A 12,066-nucleotide genomic window follows, 5' to 3' on the forward strand; every position below is an offset into this window, starting at 1 on the left:
AGGTCCTTAGCTAGAACTCTAAATCATTTCTGTAATACAATGTGTTCACACTTATAAAGGATGTAAATCTCAGACTGAGCTGTAGTTAGATATTTCCTGGAACTCCACAGTCCCAGCAGCTGACTGGATAGCATGCTTCCCATTAACTTTATGTCTGTAGGGACTAATATATCTTGTTGTTCTTCAAAAGTTCAGAAAAAGAGCTTTATATGCCAAACTTAGGATGACACTAAAGCACATTGTTATATTCATGCTTCAAAAAATGGCTCTTTTTCACAAAATAGAACCGCTAACAAGCATCGTATTCTTTTCTGTGAAGTGATAAATTATCATTATTTTTTAAAAATTATTACATCAACAGCACTAATTTAGCAACAAATTTAGTTTAACACTGATCTAGAAGGTGTGAAATGTAAAAGCTTTTTGTAATGCTTGTAAATCAGGAAACTTCAGAGACATTACAAAAAATAAGCCAACAACTTTAATAATGTTGATTAAGTGTACTTCATAACTTAGTGTAGGATGTGAAACTAATATATTTGAAGTCCCATTAGTATATCTAATGCTTTGGTCATCTCAGTATTTACTTTTAAATGGCCATTTGATACCATATAACCTGACTTCCAATGGCTTCTAACTCTTCATTATTTAGGACTGAGATGGACTGCCTAGTTACAATGCACAGTGTTAAAACAAGTTGTCTGTACTTTTCCTTAAATTGTTTTTAAAACTCAGTGACCATACTCTAAAATTCTAAGAACCAGAGACTTGATATCCCAGGGACTTAGATTAAATTAAGAAACTTTGTTCTAAAAACAAACAAACTCAATGTTAAAATGACTGCTAATGGCATTCTGCTATACTCATAAGTCAGGGCCTTGCTCAGCCATTATCAGAGAAGATTTCTCCTGAAGCAGATGTAACAAATACTGGGACACACAGATAGACATTTTTCAGGAATTGAGAGAACTTGAAATGCTCAGCTCTAAATGGGATGTAACTGTCATTAAATCCCTCTCCCAGAGATCAGGTAACTCTGAAGGTAAGAAGACATAAAAAAATAAATAAAAAATAAATAAAAAATAATAAATAAATAAATAAATAAATAAATAAATAAATAAATAAATAAATAAATAAATAAAAAGAGTGTAAGTGCCAGAAGGGATGGGAAACACCAAGAAAACAGGCCCTCAAAAGTAAACATAGTCAGAGCTCACATGAACTTATAGAGACTGAGGTAGCATGCAAAGGACATGCACATATTTTACTAGGTCTTCTTCATGTGTTTTATGGATTTTAGTTTATTTTTTATTACTAAGTATGTGAATGAACTATCATATTACAGAGAAGGAGTTATATAGCACAAGTACATTAGTTGGAAAATATATAGAACAGAATTTGTACTAGACAGACCTTGTTATAGAATAACAGAAATTATTTATAAAGATATAGATTGATAGAGAAGATAGCTACAAATGATTGATAACAATTAAAGAATCATTAAATGGATATATAGATCCAGAATATGAAATATGGTTGATTAGATGTGCATCTCAATACACCCAGAGATGAAAATTCTCTATATAAGCAGTCTGAAAGATGGACCATGGTAAACAGAGTAACTTTAGTCAAATTAGGAAGGCCTGGGTAACTGGGGTCTCTGAATGGGGAAGGTGTATCTCTGAACTCCTGAATTTCTGATGTTCTGATATCCAAAGACAGAAAAAGCCAGCCAGCCCAAAGTATGAAAAAGTAATTAGATAACCTGGATTCTTCCGTCATTTCAATCTACCCTGTTTCTCAGCATTAGTAATGGTGCCCTGACATGCCAACTTAAAATAGACATTCCTTTTATTAGTCATTGATTCAGACAACCATGCACTCCAGATGTGTGTCAGATATATTAAAAAGCAATGCTTTATCAGCTATGTTGGGTTATCTTGGAGACATTTTGTGTAGTCAAGTAGCTATGAAAAATGGCCACCATAGGTGTTTCATAATGTTAATCCCATAGGAAATTGCATAGAAAGTTGAATTGTTGTCTATTTTAGGCACAATATTCTAAGCATTATTTTGACAATATAAAAATTTCTTAGAGCAAGAGGATAACACAATTATATCTTATGTGACTCTCAACTATCAATATTACACTAATTCCAGATTTCCTGGCCTAGACACAAATATAAAAGTAAAACAGACTACTTTTGTTCATCTTCAAGCAGGTTTTTACAATTTATAATACAAAGCATAAGAAATCTCTGATTTACACCTTCTGTGTATTTGGTGGTTCTTATTTGTAGTAAAGTGTTAATAACTGTCTCTAAATGAATATTACATATCTCAAATTTTTTCCTGTAGATGAGAAGTTTTAAGTAACAAAGAAGAACACTACATATGTTACCTCATAAAAATGAAATGTGAACATTTGAATAAAGCCACATGGAAGACATACTCAAATGCAGAATTTTGTTTCTAAATTTTACATCTCTAAATTGTTTTTTTTTTCTTACTGTTTGACTGATTGGTTTTGGTGATAGAAATTGAATTAAGGGTTGAACAAGATAGGAATCCTGGCAGATCAAATGCTGTATATGGTTTTAAATATGTATAGATAAATAGACAATAAATGGCTATCTTGCCAAAAGCAATCTACAGATTCAATGCAATCCCCATCAAAATTCCCACTCAATTCTTCAGCGAATTAGAAAGTGCAATCTGCAAATTCATCTAGAATAACAAAAAACCTAGGATAGCAAAAATTCTTCTCAAGGATAAAAGAACCTCTGGAGGAATCACTATACTTGACCTAAAGCTGTACTACAGAGCAATTGTGATAAAAACTGCATGGTACTGGTATAGTGACAGACAAGTAGACCAATGGAATAGAATTGAAGACCCAGAAATGAACCCACACACCTATGGTCACTTGATCTTCGACAAGGGAGCTAAAACCATCCACTGGAAGAAAGACAGCATTTTCAACAAATTGTGCTGGCACAACTGGTTGTTATCATGTAGAAGAATGTGAATCAATCCATTCCTATCTCCTTGTACTAAGGTCAAGTCTAAGTGGATCAAGGAACTTCACATAAAACCAGAGACACTGAAACTTATAGAGGAGAAAGTGAGGAAAAGCCTTGAAGATATGGGCACAGGGGGAAAATTCTTGAATAGAACAGCAATGGCTTGTGCTGTAAGATCGAGAATTGACAAGTGGGACCTCATGAAACTGCAAAGGTTCTGCAAGGCAAAAGACACCATCAATAAGACAAAAAAACCACCAACAGATTGGGAAAGGATCTTTACCTATCCTAAATCAGATAAGGGACTAATATCCAATATATATAAAGAACTCAAGAAGGTGGACTCCAGAAAATCAAATAACCCCATTAAAAAATGAGGCTCAGAACTGAACAAAGAATTCTCACCTGAGGAATACCGAATGGCAGAGAAGCACCTGAAAAATGTTCAACATCCTTAATCATTAGGGAAATGCAAATCAAAACAACCCTGAGATTCCACCTCACACCAGTCAGAATGGCTAAGATCAAAAATTCAGGGGACAGCAGATGCTGGCGAGGATGTGGAGAAAGAGGAACACTCCTCCATTGTTGGTGGGATTGCAAGCTTGTACAACCACTCTGGAAATCAGTCTGGTGGTTCCTCAGAAAATTGGACATAGTACTACAGGAGGATCCAGCAATACCTCTCCTGGGCATACATCCAGAAGATGTCCCAACCGGTAAGAAGGACACATGCTCCACTATGTTCATAGCAGCCTTATTTATAATAGCCAGAAGCTGGAAAGAACCCAGATGCCCCTCAACAGAGGAATGGATACAGAAATTATGGTACATTTACACAATGGAGTACTACTCAGCTATTAAAAAGAATGAATTTATGAAATTCCTAGCCAAATGGATGGACCTGGAGGGCATCATCTTGAGTGAGGTAACACAATCACAAAGGAACTCACACAATATGTATTCACTGATAAGTGGATATTAGCCCAAAACTTAGGATACCCAAGATATAAGATACAATTTGCTAAACGCATGAAACTCAAGAAGAATGAAGAACAAAGTGTGGACAATATGCCCCTTCTTAGAAATGGGAACAAAACACCTATGGAAGGAGTTACAGAGACAAAGTTTGGAGCTGTGATGAAAGGATGGACCATCTAGAGACTGCCATATCCAGGGATCCATCCCATAATCAGCTTCCAAACGCTGACACCATTGCATACACTAACAAGATTTTGCTGAAAGGACCCAGATATAGCTCTCTCTTGTGAGACTATTCCGGGGCCTAGCAAACACAGAAGTGGATGCTCACAGTCAGCTATTGGATGGATCACAGGGCTCCCAATGGAGAAGCTAGAGAAAGTACCCAAGGAATTAAAGGGATCTGCAACCCTATAGGGGGAACAACATGATGAACTAACCAGTACCCCGGAGCTCTTGTCTCTAGCTGCATATGTATCGAAAGATGGCCTAGTCGGCCATCACTGGAAAGAGAGGCCCATTGGACTTGCAAACTTTATATGCCCCAATACAGGGGAATGCCAGGGCCAAAAGAATGGGAATGGGTGGGTAGGGAAATGGGGGTGTATGGGGGACTTTTGGGATAGCATTGGAAATGTAATTGAGGAAAATACGTAATAAAAATATTAAAAATTTAAAAAAAAAAAGAAATTGAATTAAGGGTTGAACAAGATAGGAATCCTGACAGATCAAATGCTGCATATGGTTTTATGTATGTATAGTTAAATAGACGATAGAGATAGATAGATAGATAGATAGATAGATAGATAGATAGATGATAGATATATAGATAGAAGCTATCACTCTGTAGTTTAAATTGTCTTTCAACTTACAACTTTCTTCCTCTGTCTCTTTACTAATCAGATTATTGTCATGTGTCACCCTGTCAGACTACTGTCTTTTATTATTTAGACAACAGTATACATCTATGCACATGTATAGGTCTATATTTAGAGTTAAGGTCACTATTGCTTAGGTAGAAATATTTAAGCTGGGATATTGATGAGGATGCAACAAATTATAACTTTCCCTGCCTCAATATTGTATATCCATGTATGTTTGTGTGTACATATGTGTGTGTGTGTGTGTGTTTGTGTGTTATGGCATATGGCCTTAATTTGTTCCAACTAAGTAATATCCTGACAAAAAATATTACATTTAAATGTCTTGGTGTAGTGGTTTGAATATGTTTGACTCAGGGAGGGGCATTATTAGGTGTGGCCTTGTTGGAATGGGTGTGGCATTGTTGGAGGGAGTGTGTCACTGTGGGAGTGAAAGTGGAGATAGGATGTAGAAAGGAGAGTGCATGTAAAGACACAATATTAGGAAGAGTGAACCTGAAAGACTGATTTAGTTATGCCTTTGCTAGAATTAATACATTCCTATTCCTATTGGTCATTTTTGAGGAGCAATAACAACTCATTTGAAATTGTGTACAAAAATCATCAAAATGAATGACAGGCCATAATTTCCAGCACTGAACCTTGAGAGTTTGTTGTGCAGCTTTATCAGTAGAAATAAGATAATGTCCAGGTCCTTGGAAAACCCTGCTATGCTTCCTCTGCATAACATTTCTCTTTTCCACAAAGTTCTTATTTCCTCTCATGAGGCTGTCTTACATATGAATACTAAGGGAGGGTGAGTAAAATAACCTGTCTTGCTAAGAGGCACCAGATGTCTATGCCAATGGTGCTGCATGATTCATTTATATTTTTTTTTAACTGAGGAAGACTTTCTGAGGGAAAAACAAGAACACTCTGATAAGAGCGGTGTTAAAGTAGGAGATCTTGAAGAATTGCATGTGAAAAATATTGTCCCTTATGCTTTCTATGTTTGGCAGATACTAACTTATTTTCTTTGAGTTTTTCAATTATTCTGTTAATTTCTTTTATCAGCAGTTGGTTCTCAGTTATATGTTACTTCACAACTTTTAGCTGATACCTGTACTGTAACTCACATTAACCCGTATGTCTGCCCTTTCTTTCCAAGACTGAAATTCTCCCAGCTATAATCAGTTTTGTAGCTTCAGGTTTAAGAAATAATGAATGAATAAAAATTCAATTACTAGTTGGGAGTTTCTTCCTGGTATATCAAGCTGAGCTGGTATTTATACACTTACAAGGGATCCAAGTATGGCGATTTATAATGACACCAGGAACTAGGCTACTTTAATCCAAAGCAATCTAATTAGAGTCTTTAAAAGAAAACTATACTCAATGGGAATAACACAGAATTATCTCTAGGCTCTTTGTGTCAGTAGAAAATTGAATTATTTTGCAATTTCTCCAAACAATTATCTTTTCTACCTTACTGGCATAAACAAAAACTATTGGTATATTTTCATATGACCCACTCTACTGATATTTCAAACATATAACTTAAAATGTAGTGTACCAACATGGGTACCATAATGTGAACTGAACAAGAACAACACCTGCAGACATGCCAAATTGGTTAAGGAATAGCCCATGGAGTCTCAAGCCACCATAGAGAACTATGGGCCCTCAGAGCTTCAGTGCTGTTCCAAGCCCCAATATGTGATCATGTTTCCCTCGTCCCCTCCCTGTCTACTTTCTCATGCCAGTTCCTCCTTTCCTCCTGACCTCCTTCTTTTCCCTCCCAAGATGGATTGAGGCATCCTCACTTGGGCCCTGCAGTTTATTAGTGTTTTTGAGTTGTGTGGACTGTATCCTGAGATTTCTGTACAATTCTGGCTAATGTCCAATTATTAGTGAGTACATACCGTTCATATACTTTTGGGTCTGAGTTACCTCACTCAGGATGGTATTTTCTAGTTCCATGCATTTGACTACAAAACTCACAATGTCCTCATTCTTAATAGCTGAGTACTATTATATTGTGTAAATGAACCACATTTTCTATATCCATTCATCTGTTGTGAGACATATGGGTTGTTTCCAACTTCTGGCTATCACAAATAAGGCTGCTATCACCATAGTGGAAAACATGCCTCTGTGGCATGGTGTAGCATCTTTTGGGTATGTGCCCAGGAGTGGTATAGCTGAGTCTTCAGGTAAAATTATTTCTAATTTTCTGAGGAATATCCAGATTCATTTCCAGAGTGGTTTTACTAGTTTGCAATAACCCCAGCAATGGAAGTGTTCCTCCTTCTCCACATCCTTACCAGCATGTGCTGTCACTTGAGTTTTTGATCTTAGCCATTCTGATTGGTGAAAGGTTTTCAATCAATATTGTTTTGATTTGCATTTCCCTGAGGACTATGAACATTTCTTTAAGTGCTTCTCAGCCATTTGATATTCCTCTATTGTAAATTCTCTGTTTAGTTCTATACACCATTTTTTGATTGGATTGTTTGGTTTCTTGGTAGATAGCTTCTTGAGTACTTTATATATTTTGGATATTAGCCTTCTATCAGATTTGGGGTTAGTAAAGACTTTTTCCCAAACTGTAGGTTGCCAATTTGTCCTAATGACTATGTCCTTAGTCTTACAGAATCTTTTCAGTTCCATTAGGTCCCATTTATCAATTCTTCCCCTTTTGGGGGGGGGGCGGGTTATTTGGCTTACATTTCCACAGCACTGTTCATTATCCACCAGAATCTCAAAACAGGGCAGGGACTAAAGGCAAGAGCTGATACAATTCTTGATCTTAGTGTCTGAGCCATTGGAGTTCTGATTCGGAAATTTGCCCTGTGCCAGTGAGTTCTGAGCTTTCTCCCACTTTCTCTTCTATTAGATTTAGTGTATCTGGTTTTATGTTGATATCCTTAATCCAGTTGGACTTGAGCTTTGTGCAAGGTGACAAATCTGGATCTATTTTCATTTTTCCCCGTACAGATTGGCAGTTAGACCAGCATCATTTATTGAAGATGCTTTCTTTTGTTCATTGTATATTTTTGGCATTTTTGTCAAAGATTAAATGTCCTTGAGTATGTGGTTTAATTTCTAGGTCTTCAGTTCTATTCACTTGATCCACATGTCTGTCTCTGCACCAATACCATGGAGTTTTTTTCTGACTATTGCTCTGTAGTATTTCTTGAGGTCAGGGATGGGGATTCCCCCAGAAGTTCTAATATTGTTAAGAATTGTTTTATTTATTCTGGAATTTTTACATTTCCAGATGAATTTGAGAATTTATTTTTCCATAGGCAACCTCAGGAGGTAGAAGATGAGGGGACCCTCTAGAATGTACTGAAGACCTGGGAAGTGAGAGACTCTCAGAACTCAAAGGGAGGGACCATAGCTTAAATGTCCTATAGTGGGGAGAGGGAACATATAGAGTCCACTTCCAGTAAAACGACAGGCCACCAAATGGAGGGCTGGGGTTGTCATCCCACAGTCAAAACTCTGACCCATAATTATTCCTGTCTGAATCAACTGCAGGGATCCTGAGGAAAAGGATTTCCAGAAACAGGCTCAAGGTGGGATCCAGTTCAAGGGAAGGGCCCTATGATCTAACACAATTATGGAGGATGTGGAGCGCTCACAAAAAGAGACCTATCATCACTGCCCTCTGTAAGACCCAAGAAGCAGCTGAAAGAGTCAGATATTTACACACAACAAATTGACAGAAACTGGTGACCCCATGGCTGAATTAGGGGAAAGCTGAAAGAAGCTGAAGAGGAGGCCACCCTATAGGAAGACCAGCAGTCGTAACCAACCTGGACCCCCAGGATCTCTCAGACAATGAGCAACCAACCAGGCAGCATACATCATCTGATATGAGTACCCCAACACATATACAGCACATATACACATATACAGCATATATAGACTCAGTGAGAGAAGATGCATCTAACTCAAAAGAGACTTGGAGCCCCAGGGAGTGGGGAGGTATGGTAGAGTGGGGGAGGTGGGGACATTCTCCTGGAGATGGGGACAGGTAGGAGGTATGGGATGTGGAACATTACGAGAGTGTTCCAGGAGGGGGATAAAGTCTTGACTAAAGAAAAGAAGGAGAGAAAGAAAGAAAGAAAGAAAGAAAGAAAGAAAGAAAGAAAGAAAGAAAGAAAGAAAGAAAGAAAGAAAACAAAAAACTATAGGTGATAGGAGAAGGAGAGGCCAACTTCTTCAGCAAAGATTGTTAAAAGCCAGAACTGGTTGACTAGAGCCAAACGTCATCTCTGAAAACATATACACATGTAACATTGTACAGACTGAGAACATTATATTTAGTAATGTCTATGTATAAACATATGTGTATGCAATGACAATTTGTGAAAATATTGCATAGTTTGAAGAAGAGCAGAGAGTAACATAGGGAAGGATTTTGCAGAAGAAAAGGGAAGGGAGAGATGTTATAATTACTTTTAATTTCAAAAATATAATTAAATGTATATATAGGCTACATGGCTTAAACATATTGGAAATGAGTCAGCAATTGCAGAAACAAATACAACAAAATATTGTCTGTTTAAATGTATGCTATAAATAATATTAGACAAATATAACCAGTGCATAGACCTTTGCGTGGTGAAATGTAGGTATGACAGGGAATACAAATTATTGCCCCTAACTTGAATGATGCAGCGCCATTACTTTTCAAGTTTATTTTACTTTAAATAGATAAAATTCTTCAAAAGAAGTCCTCTTCTGTTTTGAAATGGACATCTCTTTCATCCTTGCTTATTCTATGCTGAAGTGGAGGGTTTTCCGTTTTTCTTTGGCTTGTTTCCACTACGATCTGTCTGGATTATTAAAATGTCATAGGAAGGTCATTTATCTAGATTATGCTGCTTCATTACACAAATATAAATGTTGCTTGAACAAGTTTTATCATTCTGCTTGTTACCTACTATATGCATGCAAAAATGTTCACACTGTCAGAGTCAATATGATATTCTAGTGATACCAAATGCAAGCAGGGGTAAAACCAATGCTAACAAAGCATTTGCCACCATTCATGGAAAATGATAGCAAAAATATGGAACACATTAGTGTGCATTTTCTCAACCAGAGACAACCAAGACTGTTGAATCCATGCAGCGCAACTGGATGCTAAACCTGAGCTCTTATTCATGTGACTCATATAATTGAGATTTTATGACCACATGACCCTTAGGAATTAAGGAACTTACAGAAGATAAGATTTTGCACAGAATATGTTATTTATTGCTACAGGAGTTCTAATAGCATTGTGTATCTGGAAATGCCATAATAAACCCACTATACTTTATATTTACTTAAAAATATCAATTCTAAAATAGATGGTTTACTTGTTGATGAATTGAAAACAAAAAAAGTAATAACACACTAAACCCTTAAGTCTAGGGAATAACTACTGGAACCAAACTGACTACATGAAAATACAAGTTATAAAAACATACTTAATTGATTTAATGAAGACTGTCTGATTTTTAAAAAAGTACCACATGTTCTGGAAGTCTGTTGAAGAACAGCCTGACCTCAAACTCAGAGAGATTTACCTGCCTCAGTCTCCCAAGTGTTGGGATTCAAGCTACCAAACCTGGCTAAAAATGCTATTTTACCTTTATAAGTAATACAAATGTGGGGGCATGTGAATACTCATGGGCTTATAGGAAGTCCAGAGGACATGATTTTCAGTTTCCAATACTTTGAGGCAGGGCTTACTCATTCACCATGGAGTGAAGCAAATCCCAGGGAGCATCCTGTCTTTACAACCCAAATTACACCTAAATTAGAGGTGTATTCCAAACGTTGGGATTTTTACTTGAGTTCTAGGATTTGAACTTAGGTCTTTTTTTTTTCCTTGATCATGACAATTATTTTGTATGCTATGAATTGCTGCAGATTCACAAGTTAAAAAACCTGTGGGCCCTGAGATATTATTTTATTCTTTGATAACTATTTTTAATTAGATATTTCCTTTATATACATTTCAAATGCAATCCCGAAAACTTAGGTCTTTAAGAAATCACAGAAAGTGCTTTTACACACTGAGCCTTCTCCCAGGTACAGACATAGTATGTAACACACTCAGTCTTTTTTTAGGTACTGACACTTACATTATATATTCCATTTATACATGTTTACTTTTTAAGAATTAGACAATATTTTACTATATTTGAACGCTATATTTGCAATATTTACATGCAATTTTTTGTATATTTTATCCTAGAAATAGATTATAGATTTCTTTCTATACTCTTCTGGAGTGACTTGGTATTTTTTTTTTTATTATTCGGTATTTATTTCATTTACATTTCCAATGCTATCCCAAAAGTCACCCACACCCTCACACACCCACTCTCAAACCCACCCACTCCCACCTCTTGGCCCTGGCATTCCCTAGTACTGAGGCATATAAGGTCTGCATGACCAATGGGCCTCTCTTTCCAGTGATGGCTGATTAGGCCATCTTCTGATACATATGCAGCTAGAGACATAAGCTCTGGTGGTGGTGGTGGTGGTACTGGTTAGTTCATATTGTTGTTCCACCTATAGGATTACAGATCCCTCCAGCTGCCTGGGTACTTCCTCCAGCTCCTCCTGTGGGGGCCCTGTGATCCATCCAATAGCTGACTGTGAGCATCCACTTCTGTGTTTGCTAGGGCCCGGCATAGTCTCACAAGAGACAGGTAAAGCAGGGTCTTTTCAGCAAAATCTTGCTAGTGTATGCAATGGTGTCAGCATTTGGAGGCTGATTATGGGATGGATTCCCGGGTATGGTAGTCTCTAGATGGTCCAATCATTTCGTCTCAGCTCCAAACTCTGTCTCTGTAGCTCCTTCCATGGGTGCCATGCTCCCAATTCCAAGAAGGGGCAAAGTATCCACACCTTGGTCTTCATTATTCCCAAGCTTCATGTGTTTAGAAAATTGTATCTTATATCTTGGGTATTCTAAGTTTCTGGGCTAATATCCACTTATTAGTGAGTACATATCATGTGAGTTTTTTTGTGATTGAGTTACCTCACTCAGGATAATGCCCTCCAGGTCCATCCATTTGCCTAGGAATTTCATAAATGCATTCTTTTTAATAGCTGAGTAGTACTCCATTGTGTAAATGTACCACATTTTCTATATCCATTCCTCTGTTGAGGGGCATCAGGGTTCTTTCCAG

This window comes from Mus caroli, unplaced genomic scaffold, assembly GCF_978045245.1.
Source record: "Mus caroli unplaced genomic scaffold, Mus_caroli_1 scaffold_14, whole genome shotgun sequence".
Lineage (NCBI taxonomy): Eukaryota > Metazoa > Chordata > Mammalia > Rodentia > Muridae > Mus > Mus caroli.